The sequence below is a fragment of the Podarcis liolepis genome (assembly GCF_965112155.1).
Source record: "Podarcis liolepis genome assembly, chromosome: 6".
NCBI lineage: Eukaryota > Metazoa > Chordata > Lepidosauria > Squamata > Lacertidae > Podarcis > Podarcis liolepis.
The window spans coordinates 13,106,933-13,120,797 of record NC_139559.1 but is presented as its reverse complement, the minus strand read 5'-3'; the positions used below and the strand labels follow the sequence as shown (position 1 = coordinate 13,120,797).

At 45.0% G+C, this 13,865-nt stretch overlaps 1 long non-coding RNA gene across 1 annotated transcript; it reads left to right on the top strand.

Annotated features, from left to right (window-relative positions):
* The first annotated feature begins 1,766 nt into the window (after positions 1-1,766).
* On the top strand, positions 1,767-13,079 carry LOC310708942. Its single transcript, XR_014527239.1, has 3 exons — positions 1,767-2,061; positions 11,780-11,903; positions 12,914-13,079. It is a non-coding gene; the product is annotated as an uncharacterized lncRNA (long non-coding RNA).
* The last annotated feature ends 786 nt before the right edge of the window (positions 13,080-13,865 follow it).

Sequence of the window (13,865 nt, the reverse complement as noted above, 5' to 3'; positions counted from 1 at the left end):
ATAGTGTTAAAAGCAGAGCTAAAATCCACAAACAGCAGCCTCACATAACTCCCCGGCTGCTCCAGATGGGACAGAGCAGCATGGAGAGTGGTATTGATGGCGTCTTCTGTGGATCTATTTGCTCTGTATGCAAACTGGTAGTTGTCAAAAGTTGATGGAAGACAGGAAATAATGTGACGGCGCACCAGTTTCTCAAAACACTTCATGATGATTGGAGTCAGTGCAACTGGTCTATAGTCATTCAAACTACTGATTGTGGATTTTTTAGGCAGAGGGACAATAGTTTACCCCGCTGCTTCCACTGCACTGCTGATTACCATATGGATGGCCATGAGAGTGAAGGGGACGACAGCTGGGATTTCTGACTCCCGTCTTCCCAGGAAGGATCAAAATGCTAGATTGAACTGCGACTCATTCCTAAATGGCCACAAACTTTTAGCCTTTGTTCCCCTGGCATAATGGAAGGATTGCAACTTAGTGATCTTTGCATGTGGAAGGTCCCAGGTCCAGTTCCTGCAATCTCCAGGTGTGATGGGAAACACACACCTGGAGATGCCTGAAAACAATGGCATACTCTCCAAGTGTCCTGATTTTCCAGAGACAGTCTCAGAATTATGAAAGCCAACCCGGCTTCTGATTTGATACTGGAATGTCTCTATTTCCCCTGCCAGCGCCTAGCTCATGGTGGAGGATGAGCCAGCACTTGTCCTGAGTGCTGGCAGTGGTGGCAGTGCTGGCTGCAAGGAAGCACCCTGAAGCCTTTCCATGGCCTCCACTCTTGGCCTCCTCCCTCGGGCAGCTCGTACCCAAAGCCCATAACCAAAGATGTTGGCTATTAGTTGCACTGCAGAAGGCATGCTGGGGAGACCACACAATTACAAGGAATGCAAAATAACTTTTGCTAGGTGTAATGGGTATGGGGTTGCTCATGCGTAAGTTGCCGCCTCTCCTGGCTATGTTGCCTTGTTAAACCTTTCTGTCTGGACAGCCCTTCAATTCGTGGCTGCCTCAGTCGCTAGCAGAATCTGTCAGTGGGCGTTTCTTAAACCTCTTCCAACATAAAAGTTGTTTGACTCCCAGTCTACTCCTACTCTCTCTGCGTGGAAGTCTTCTGCGCAGGGAGGGCGCGGGTAGCGGAGGACCCGTGCTCTCCCCGCTGGTGTCCAGTGAAGAGTCCTGGAGCCCTCTCACCGATTCCCCCATCTGCCCCCCTTTATCCCTGGTGTAACGTTGATTTGCTTCCCCCTCTGCTGAACTGCCTCTCTCCCTGCTTGGCCCTTCTCCAGCATCATTTGAGAGCCTTCCCTCCGCCTCAGGCTCCGATGTCAGTTCCCTGACACTAGGCTTTAATAATAAAAACAAAAACTTCTTTTACATTAAATATATCAATAAGCATGCCCCATCCACCAACCCATTGTCGGAATCTCTGCTCTACAGAGCTACTCCTCCTGCGGTCGAGTCCTTCAGAATTGCCTCCGATGGCAATTAACAACCTGAGCCTTTGATGAGGCTCCAAGCACGTTCCCTCATTACACAGAGAATCAAAGCAGCAGAAGTGATGAGATTTATGAGCTACATCGTAAAGAGCATTTTATTTCTAACTATGCAGACAGAAAAGAAACATCCTCTCTCTGTGAAAGCAGAGAGCAACTGAAAAAAAAAGGAACAGGAAACAGTAACATCACATCCGTTTCCTGCGAGACTTCCAACAGCCTGGAATGTCTGGAATGTAAACAGAGTCTTGTGACTCCAAGCAACTGCACAGTGGTACAAACAGAAACTAACACCCATTCCCCAGGGTACAGAGAGAGCTTCGTGCTACTCTTTATATACTATACCCAACAGCTTAATTAACATAACAGCACCTGCTATACTGCTTCACAGCTGTAAAACTAGGTCACATTATTTGCTCTGGCCCTTAAAGAAATGCACATCTTGTGGAACAATAATGAACCTTCAAATTTAAAGAGACCATTCAACAGGAGAGGCTGCTGCCACGGAGGACCAGTCCCATGTGATGCGCCAGCTCTGAGAGGCAGGCAGAGGGCAGGGCTGCCCCAGGTGGGAAGAAAGTGGGAATGGAGAAGAGTTCAAGGATGGTCAGGGATGATGGGAGTTGTAGTTTGGGACATGTTCCTCACCCCTGTCTTATAATATAAGCCAAAAGCAACCTAACAGACTCCTGTTGTTAGTTGGAAATTGGTGCAGATGTCATTATCGCGTCGGAATCTGTGGGTTGCTGAGGAATTTGTGAGCAACTGCTAAAACACTCCATCTCCTGTGTTTTGCTAAATTCTCCCGTAAATGGTGTACAATTGTTTTGACATTTCAAACAGCATAAAGTTATGCTGGATAGTTCCTGGGTCTCTCTCTTTTTTTTGTCCTATCTGTTTTTCCAAATCCATTTACATTTTTTAAAGGATAATTCCCTAGGATTTGAAATTATTTCCGAATGCAGGAGGTGAGGGGGATAAAAAAAGAGAGAGTTATCTTCTTCTAGCAGGAGAGGGTGCCAAGACCCCGCCATCGGAATGAGACTAGGTTACAGCAGGTGGAGAAGCACAAAGGAGAGGAAAGGAGAGCAGCAACACAAGAGGTTGACTGGCTTCTTGACGTTTGAATTATAGCAATTATCCTCCCACGCTATTATCACTCTGCAGCTCAGTCCTGCCACCCTTATTCACATAACTCCAAAACGAAGGTGGCTCTGAGCGGTGATTCCCCCACCCCTTGCCTGGCTGAGAAATCCAGGATTAGAATCTCCCTATGTTTTGGGGCCCCTACAGAGGATGAAAGTGGTTTTTCTGTGTGATATAATTGGATTTGTAGGAACAGCATGCAGCTGGGTGCACTTGAGGGCAGAGATTCTTTCACATATTCCATTGGATGGGCGAATGCCGGATTTGAGGGGAGTCCAGGCAAAGGACCTTTCCTACCTAATGAGATCTGCTGGACTTAAATCACAGGGGTGGGTGGGTAGAGAGTTTTGCTTTTGGTCATGTTCTTATTTTTTCCAGTCTTCAGGACCTAACAAAAAAAAGTCATTAGCATGTTGTCTGAATATGCACATTTTTTTTCTAAGCAATTTTTCCTAACATACACATTTTGGGGGCAAGTATTATTCTTTAACATGATACATTTTTGTTTGTTATTTTCATGAATATATGCATTTTTTTTGTATACACTCCCCCCCAATAAATGCATTTCTGCACACTTTTTCTCGGTCCGCCGCAAAATTCAGAGAAGTGCAAATTTCAAAGGCTGACTGTGTTTCAGCTCATTGTCTTTTGGAACGTGTGAATTACATAGGTAGGTTCACATTGACATGCAAATCAAACTGCATTTCTCTGCCTGTCCTAGTGACAATCCAAACAGCACCAGGTAGCTGGAGAGACTACCATTTCAATTCTCCCAAATTCTCTTGCATTGCTTTGTGGGAAATTAAAATGGGAGCTAGACCTGAGTGGTGGATAGGATTATCGAAAATGAAACCCCCACCTCCACATGCCAGTATAGAGACTCCAGCCCAGAGTCATCCTTGAGACCTAAAGTATTCTGAGTTGAAATTCAAATCCAAATGTTATTGCAAAAAATATATGCACCAGACTCACAGTTCAGCTAGCAAAATACAAGTAAAGCCTATTTTTTGACTATGTTAAGAAATCTCATAGATTCATATCAACACACATTGACTGCAGTGTCTGTGTGTTTTGGCTCAAGTCACAGAGGGGGGGGGGGAAGACAAGGTAGAGACTAAAATAATGAATGTGAATGGTTAACATCATCACTCCAACAGTCAATCAATGAGACAGAAGCTAAAACGAATACACGTTTCAGCAGTAAGACAGTTCAGATTAGACATCAATGATGATGGTAGCTAAATAAATTGTATCAAAAACAATGTTGTAAAAAGCGATGAAAGTTGAACCCAACAGATCAGGGTCCCGGCAAATCTTATGTTTGTAGTCTTTCATGTTTTAAATGTCTGTCCTATGAGCTTCAGATGAAGGGCAGTGCAGTGGTACCTCGGTTTAAGAACAGCCCTGTTTACAAACTATTTGGTATAACAACTCTGCAAAATCGTAAGTAGTGTTCCGGTTAGTGAACTTTACCTCTGTCTAAGAACGGAATCTGAATGGTGGAAGGGCACCGGCAACGGGAGGCCTCATTAGGGAATGCACCTCAGTTTAAGAACGGTTTCTGTTTAAGAACGGACCTCAGGAACAAATTAAGTTCATAAACCAAGGTACCACTGTGTACAAATTTAATTAATAAATATAAAATGATTTTCTAGATCCATTTCAATTGGGTTTTGGCCCGGTTTTGGCCCAGAAACTGATTTGGTTGACCTCTGTTGGGAGAGAGACAGGGAAATGTCTGAATTCTCCCCGACCTCTTGGCAACTTTTGTAACCATCAACCAAGGTATCCTTCTGGAACGGCTGAGTTAGGAGTGAGTGGCTCCACTTTGCAGTGGTTTTGGTCCTACTTGGACTATCGTTTACAACAGTGATGCTTGGGGAGTGCTTTTTAGCCCCATGGAACCTTCCAGGTGGGGTTCCTTGGTGTACAATTTCATCCCCTTTGCTATTTAACATCTACATGAAACCACTGAATAGGGTCATCCAGAATACGTTGTCAGCACTATGCCAATGACACACAGCTCTACTTCTCTTTTACATCTGCAGGTGTGGCAGTGGAAGTGCTGGACCAGTGTCTTGCCTCAGTAATGGACTGGATGAGAGCCAATAACCAATGGCCTTTTAAACTGTGTGTTGTGGTGGTGGTGGAGTTATTGTTTTAGTCTGTTAATATGGTATATATTTTTTGTGATTTTATATTGCAAACCACCCTATGATCTTCGGATGAAGGGCAGTATAGAAATTTAATGAAATTAATGATGATGATGATGGATAATACCAGTTGCTGGCAACTACAGGAGGGGACAGTTGCTCTTGTGCTCATCTTCTGCTCGCTGGTTTTTCCCAGGCATCTGGGACGCAGGCATCTAAACCACTGAGCCTCTTGGGTTTGCCGATCAGAAGGTTGGTGGTTCAAATCCCCACGATAGGGTGAGCTCCCGTTGCTCTGTCCCAGCTCCTGCCAACCTAGCAGTTTGAAAGCACGCCAGTGTAAGTAGATAAATAGGTACAGCTGTGGCAGGAAGGTAAATGGTATTTCCATGTGCTCTGGCTTCCGTCACGGTGTCCCGTTGCACCAGAAACAGTTTAGTCATGCTGCCCACATGATGTGGAATGCTGTCTGTGGACGAATGCCGGCTCCCTCAGCCTGAAAGCGAGATGAGCTTCACAACCCCAGAGTCGCCTTTGACTTGACCATCTAGGGGTGAAGTGAAGGACATGAGGCAGGAGTTGATGGGAGCTGCACACAGGTGAGCTGCAAGCAAGCTGCCGGCCAGCTCTGTGGAGGCTCCTTTTATTGACACAATATGCAAACCCAGGCAGATACATTGGGGCCGTGACCTTTACACTTCTTCCAGTCCCGAGATCGTGGGGTGGTACAACGTTATTTTGGCATCTGTTTCCACCGTGTCATTTTACCTGGTTGGCCGCTGTGAGAACAGGATGCTGGATGAGATGGGCCAGCTTGGCTCTTCTTGTGTGGGTGAGTTCAGGTGTGGCCTTGGAGCTCTTCACAGCAGCTCCCTCATGCCTTCCGGCTACTGACAAGGGCAAGCAAATGGCCAGTAGCAGTCACAGGGAAAGTCGTGTGTGGTGCCTCCACTACAATGCAGGAAGACCAACGGTGGTGGCTGAAGCCCAGCACCAGGTGGAGACCCTTCTGGCACCCGAGACTTCCAGCACTTGCCTGTTTGCTATGTGCTGCCTCTGAGCCTGCTAGGATGGAAGTGGTTTTTGTGTGGAAGGGACCAGGAAATAAATTATATGACAGCAGGAACCAAAGGGCAAACTCTTTGCAGCTCGGCCACTTTCCCCACTCTTTTCCTCCTTTTATTGTAGTCTTCGTTACTCATGTGAAGACTTGGGCAATTTTCAGCACCATTTATCAAAAAAAGGTGGGGAAAACTGCTGCTGGTTTTTTTTTTTTTGGTATTGTTAATGGGAATTGCACAGATAATGCTCCACTGGAAATTTACTTCTCGAGTGCGATTTCAATTTAGCAGGTGGACCGAGGCTACAATCAGTGGCAACAGAGTTTCCTTCCTCCAGGAAAATTTGGAGGTCATCACTCGAGTCTTTGGTGTTGAATATATGATTGCATTATGTTCCCCAACAACAACAAAAGTGGAAAATAGGTTAGGAAATTGCAGGGTAAAGGAGCTAATGCATAACCCATTATAATGCTCGACTGCTGTACAGCCGAATGCCTCCTGTTTAATTATGAGGTGGTGAAATCAGCACAGTGTAGTGACATTAATCACTGAAGTAGTGGAGCATTTTTACTTGAAAAGGAGAAATTCTTCTTACGGGTAGATTAACCTTCACCTCCACGTCCTCCTTCAAATTCAGAACAATCTATGGCAGGGTTGGGGAGCGCTGGGGTCTTCTAGATGTTGCTGGACTACAACTCCCAGAATCCCTGATTATTGGCCATGCTGACTCAGGATGATGGGAGCAAGAGTCCAGCAATATCTGGAGCACTATAGTTTCCCCATCATCACCCTCTGGGTTAACAGAGGAAGAGACTGCGAACCTTTGGTCTGGGTTCTTGTTTCAGCCGGACTACAGAACCTGTGTAGTGTAATGGTTAGAATGTTGGACTATGACCTGGGAGAGCAGGGTTTGAATCCTCACTCAGCCATGAAGCTCACTGGGTGACTTTGGGCCAGTCAACGTCTCTTAGCCTAGCGTACCTCACAGGGCTGTTGTGAGGATGAAATGGGGAGGAGGAGAACCATGTGACCACCTTGAGGTCCTCAGGGGAATAAAAAGGCATGTAATAAATAAATAATAAATAAAACAAAACTCGCCAGGGAGTTTTGGACAGGTAGCAGGTTTTACGGCATTACCGAGCCTCATAAGCATGTCTACTCAGAAGCTGACCTCATGGAGTTCAATGGGCTTTACTGCCCAATAAGTATATTTTGAATTGCAACCTGAAATTGTTTTCACATCATTTTTTTAAAAAGAAAATTAAACTGCTTTGAGCTACTGCTTTGTGCTGCACGCAAGTGCCATTGCTGAGAGATGCAGCACAGAAGGAAAATGGGCACACAGGACTGTAAGATTTTATTGTTTTCGGTCAATGACAATGTAGGGTTTACAAAACGATGTGAGGAAAATCCAGCAGAAGCCTCACATGCACGAATGCCTGTAGCTTCCCACTCTGCAACATGAGAATATATCTATGTTTAGATCTGAAGGCCTACTACACATGTTAAGACTATAGGTTGGCTGTTGCACTTGAGAGAGCAGCTTCACATCAACCTAGCCACCCGCTAAAATCTTTCTTGGAAGCCATACTATCTGTCCAACTGTTGGCATGCGGATTTTCTTCTCCTTTCGAGGGGATTGCATGCTGGCAGTGGGTGGAGACAGAGGCAATGATGGACAGAGCGAGAGACAAACGTGTCATGGATTAACTGATCTGGAATAAATCTGCTCCTATTTTCACCATGGCTACCTCAGATTAGAATTCTTAATCCCAGGCAAGTCTGCTCAGAAGCAAGCCCCACTGGGTGTGATGGGGTTACTTGCAGATGTGTATTTAACAGACCACTAGAGTTCTGGAAAGTAAGTGGCAGTAATTCCTTTCTGACTTTAGGGTGCACACATACACACAAAGCCTATCTATTTGTTCTTGGGCAGCTGTGGAAAAATTACATCATGTCCTTAAACTGCTTAACCAGCAGAATTTTTTCAGCCCTTTTCAGTTGCTTTGAGATAGAAAGAGGGAATTCATTAAAAAAATAAAAATAAGGAGGAAAAGAATGGGAAGGAAGGAACTCTGATGAGGGACGCTGGGCAGGGCCTTCTTGGTTGCTGCACCCAGACTGGGGAATGGCCTTGACTCATTCTTTGTTGATATTCCAATGCTTAGCAAAGCCCATTCCTTTCAAAGGTCTCTTCTCTTATCAGTTTAGTTATCTCCCTCCACCCTTGTTTGCTGTGGGCCAAACTGCTTGCTTGCTGGTTATTTCTGCTCCTGCGTTTCTGATTTCACTGCTGCTCTTCGTGTTTTGTTTTACGAGACTCTTTTTATTGTATTGATTGATTGTTTTACATTTTTGTGGCTGTTGTTGCGCCATGCCTTGTGGGCCCTTTTTTTGAGAGGAGAAAGCCTAGCCTATATGTTTTCATTATATGAATAAATCGCATAAACATAAATGCACATGGCATTTTTAGTATTTCTTAGAGGGAGAAATGGCAGGCCCCTGGCCCCCAAGGCGATTAGAATCTAAATCTGACCATGTGGAAGGCAAGAGAAGGAGAGTCTGAGTCCAGGGTCACAGGAGATGGATGTGAGTCCATGTAGCTACATTCTGGCTCTGTTCAGGACTGTAAAATCACACAATGGAGATCATGTGAGGAGCAGGGGAGAGGAATGAGCAAGTTCACCCCACCCTCTCCATTGCATCTTTGCCTGGCTGAAGGTTCTAAATTGCAGAGTGGTAATTGTGGGTTATCTGGTGGTTAAGCTTTAAAAGAATAAAATGACGATTTCCTGTGTTAGTAGAAGGCAGGAGCTCTGTATTTTGAAGCTATAGATTAAGAACAGAATCCAGTGAGACAGCAGATTTGCCTTGCTCCATCTGGATGCCTAGATCTAGGTTTAGGGCAAATATTATCTTGGTAAGAGAGCCACAGCCAATATTTAAAATCACAAAACATGCAGCAAAGTAAAGTGTAGAAATATAGGCCTGTTAGACCTGTAAAATATCCCCTTTTAAGTTTCTTTCCAAAACTTCCCCTTTCTTCTGCTTTAGCACAGAAACATCACATAGCTTGGTAAGCTGGAAAAAAAAGTTTTTACTTACAAACTTGTTAAGGTTCATGTGCTTTTCCATACAGCAGTCAGAAAACACAGGCAGTGAAACTTAGTTTACAAAAGTTGGCAAAGTGTTCCTTAATTATTGATCTAGAGACACAAAAATGGCTTGTAAGCCATGCACAAAATCTGAACCCTGGAGTAGTCAGGTCCAGACCTCCATTATACATGGAGTTTGGATGGTAGACTGTTTCCAAATTATTTGTATAGAAACACAAATGGGGCTTTGCTAAAGCCATGAGGCTTTTCTGGGCTTGGAGCGATCACTCCAGACGTCCTTCCTGTTAAGTATAGTGCTTTGATTTACTGAAATTGGGAATGCTTAAATGCATTACTGCATAATTCTGAGATGTTTCCCAGTAACTTTCATGTGATTGGTTAACTCTGGTCACACGGGAGGTATCTTATTACATTCTCCATTTTGTTTTGGGTGAGAGTGACTTTTTGGAGATGCATCTCCACAAACACTGAAGAAGGGACAGTGTTAGATAACTCTCTCTCTAAACACAACAGAGGAGAGGAATGCTAATGTTTCTGTGTGAATGTATGTGATAGAAAGAACTACAAAAGTTGATGTTCTCCCAAAGAAGCAGTAAGGAGAAGTCTACTGGAAGGAGAAAGCATACCCTCCAACATTTCTCTGATGAAAATAGGGATGTCCAGCACTATTTTTCTAGAAAAAGAGGTGCTGGAACTCATCATGAACACCTGCCTCAGAATGGCAATGGTGCTGACCTGAGAGGTACTGGAACTGAGTTTCAGTTGGAAAAAGTATTGGGAATGTCCTGTTCCACCTCCTCCAACATTTTCCCAGTGAAAACAGGGACATCCTAAGGAAAAGTGGGACATTCTGGGATCAGATCAGAAACTGGGACTGCTTCTGTCAATCTGGGACTATCCCTGGAAAATAGGGACACTTGGAGGGTCTGAGAAAGTAGAAACTTCTTGGAACAAACTGCCTGGCCTAGTTGGGTCATATACAGAAGGCTGAGTGTAGGTCCTGGAAAGAGAGGAAGACAGAGTTTGTCTGAATGTTTGAGGAAGAAGTTGCAATCTTCAACTAAGAGAAACTAAGCCCATTCTTGGATAAGCATGTGAATGTAAATACTTTGCATATTCTCTTCTTTAGCTATATGTTCTGCAAGTACAGTCGTACCTTGGAAGTCGAAAGGAATCCGTTCCAGAAGTCTATTCGACTTCTGAAATGTTCAGAAACCGAAGTTCGGCTTCTGATTGGCTGCAGGAAGCTCCTGCAGCCAATCAGAAGCCGTAGAAGCAGCACCGGAGTTTGGCTTCCGAAAATTGTTCGAAAACCAGAACACTCACTTCCGGGTTTCGATCGTTTGGGAGCCGATTTGTTCGGGAGCCAAGGGGTTTGATATCCAAGATATGACTGTAAAAGTTTTTGAATATTTTAACAAGCGTTTGGACATTGTTTTAATTTCAAGAAAAGAGTCAGTATTGTGTCAGAACTCCGTTCGACAGAGCTGATAAGGCTCATCTTCAGAATCTCCTCCCAACGATTAATTGATGACCTGATCCTTTGATAAGGCCTCAGGCAGGTTGTCCCAGCAGAGCATCAAAACAGCATGCGGAAGGATGAGATAGTATGAGCTACATTGCTATGCTTTATTTTCTAGCTATGCAGAGAGCAAAGAAATCTACATCCTCTCCCTGTGAGAGCAGAGAGCAACTGCACAAAGGAACAAAGGAACAAAGGAAACAGGAAACCACTAACGTCACATCCCGTCTCCTTTCCCATGAGACTGGGTCTCTGGAATGTAAACAGAGTCCTGTGACTCCACGCAGCTGCTCAGTAATAAGAACAGAAACTAACATATTGCACATGGTCAAAATAAAAAATTCCTTCCAGTAGCACCTTAAAGACCAACTAAGTTAGTTCTTGGTATGAGCTTTCGTGTGCATGCACACTTCTTCACATGATACGGCTTCCTAGCTGCAATTCAGCTACTCTGCCAACATGGTTCTCCCCCTTCTCGTTTAATTGGGAAGGAGGTGTGAGGGCTCTGGCAGGATCCTGCCAACTTCCAGTAGCCTAGTTAGCACTTGCCCAGTTTGGGGAAGGAACTGGGGGGCTCTAGGGCCCTGCCAGAGCCCCCATGCCTCCTTTTCAAAACTTTGGGAAGACAGTGCAAGAGTCGAGGGCAGGGGGTAGGCATCAGTTTACTGAGGTGAGCCTCTGCTGACTGGCAGTGGCTCTCCAGGGTTTTGGACAGAATTAATTTCCAGCCCTCCCTGCAGATTCCTGAGACTGGGATGTTCTGCACACCAAGCAGATGTCCCGACATCACTTTCCAAATTGTGTGAAAGACTGAAAGCTCAGTAGTAGAGTAGCGGATGTTGACAGTCACCCAAAAGCCATTGCCAACGTTTGCCAGTGTGTGTCTGGAAAAGGGGGAAAATATATACATACAACATTCGTGACATTCGTCTGAGGTTGTTAACAATCGCTGAATTCAGGATATTTATGGCAACACATATATCGATCGGCATTACAAGGGGTTTGCAATATTCCATCAAGGTGAAATAATTCAAGCAGAAAGAGCATGCAGCGCTACAAGCCAAGGGTGTGATTGTGTTTATGCAGCACGCTATTGCTGTAATGCGAAAATTATTCAAGTCAGGAACAGCCTTGTGCTGAGTCTTTTGAAATGAAACCTCTGGGACGCTAAAAGGGCTAAAGGGCGACGGTTAGTTGTACTATGGCATCAATCAGTGGCTTTGCATTGCAGTTTTCTCACTTGTGAGATTGAAATAATAATAAAAAGGACCTTTATCTCGTTTTCCAGGTCGGTGGCTATGCTGGATGTCCAGCAGGTGGTGCTCCTTACCTTGAAGATGCAAATCTCTTTTTCATTACAGGAAACCGAGGTGGTTTGTCTCAACTCTTGCAAAATCAACAGCTCCAAACAGGTAAATCATAAAAGCGCGGATCAATTTAATTAGTGTCCTGTCAACATGGGCAGACACCCTTTTTGATCTATGCCCATATGCTGGGATCTGACATGTTTTCCATAGTTATTCAAAGGTGTGGATTGCTAGGAACCTGAGCATCTGCCTGTCCTCCTTCTGATCTCTTAACTTGCAAAGCTAGTGGCTATGAGCAGTCAAGGCCAGTTTGCAGGCCCTTTTCCTTTTATATATGAACAGTCCTGACATGTGTCTGCTTGCTTACAATGGGGATAAAAAGGTAAAGGTAAAGGGACCCCTGACCATTAGGTCCAGTCGTGGCCGACTCTGGGGTTGCGGCGCTCATCTTGCTTTATTGGCTGAGGGAGCCGGCGTTCCGGGTCATGACTAAGCCGCTTCTGGCGAACCAGAGCAGTGCACGGAAACTCTGTTTACCTTCCTGCTGGAGCGGTACCAATTTATCTACTTGCACTTTGACATGCTTTTGAACTGCTAGGTTGGCAGGAGCTGGGACCAAACAACTGGAGCTCACCCCGTTGTGGGGATTCGAACCGCCAATCTTTTGATCGGCAAGTCCTAGGCTCTGTGGTTTAACCCACAGCGCCACCTGCGTCCCCCTACAATGGGGATGGGGAACCACAATTCGAATACAGCTCTCTAACAGGCACTCAGGACTCTTCCCAGGCCACACCCCTTACTGACACTGTTCTGTGCCTTCTCTAAATGCCTCCAATGTCCATGGCTTGAAGCATTATGTTACTGAAGTCCAGTTGCAGATGGAGCACAAGTACTGTTCTCATGTCATGCTTACAAGCTTCCACAGACATCTGGCTGGCTACAGTGAGAAATTGGAATAGAGGGGCCTTTGGCCTGATCCAGCTTACAGTCTTATGTTCTTAAACTGACAGTATTATATTTGTGGAGTAAAAGGGGAGAGGATGTTCAGTCTTCCCGGCTCCCCCACAAATTATCCATCCAAAAGTGTGACTTTGACACCTGATATTTCTTCTCAGCCAACACCTCATTCTGTGGCACTGGGGACCAGGACTCACAAAGAGCAGGTGAGGTGGTCAACTTGTTTGCAGGATAACAACAACAACAACAAGATCACAAGATTTCAGCACAGTTCACAAGAAAAAAGAAAATAAGAATGTACCACTTCACATTGCAGGGGGAGGTGTATTTGCAGACTGTATCATTTGAGACTGGGTGTGTGTGTTTGGGGGGACAACAGGACTGAAAGTTTCTACACTGGGGGGAGATCTATTATATATGTGGCATGTCAGAGAAAAGCAACGACAAACCTAGACAGCATCTTAAAAAGCAGAGACATCACTTTGCCAACAAAGGCCCGTATAGTGAAAGCTATGGTTTTCCCAGTAGTGATGTATGGAAGTGAGAGCTGGACCATCAAGAAGGCTGATCGCCGAATAACTGATGCTTTTGAATTATGGTGCTGGAGGAGACTCTTGAGAGTCCCATGGACTGCAAGAAGATCAAACCTATCCATTCTTAAGGAAATCAGCCCTGAGTGCTCACTGGAAGGACAGATCCTGAAGCTGAGGCTCCAATACTTTGGCCACCTCATGAGAAGACTCCCTGGAAAAGACCCTGATGTTGGGAAAGATGGAGGGCACAAGGAGAAGGGGACAACAGAGGACGAGATGGTTGGACAGTGTTCTCGAAGCTACCAGCATGAGTTTGACCAAGCTGTGGGAGGCAGTGGAAGACAGGAGTGCCTGGCGTGCTCTGGTCAATGGGGTCACGAAGAGTCGGACACGACTAAACGACTAAACAACAACAAGAATCCTTCTCATGGATATCTATTTTCTATGTGCAGAGAAATTTTCTTTTTGTCATGGAAGAACATTCAGTCATGATGTAACCTCCCCCCTCCATCCATGGTCTGAAGTGGTATGGTCCACAATCAGGTCTTCTCTATATATTCCAGACTCTGCTGCTACT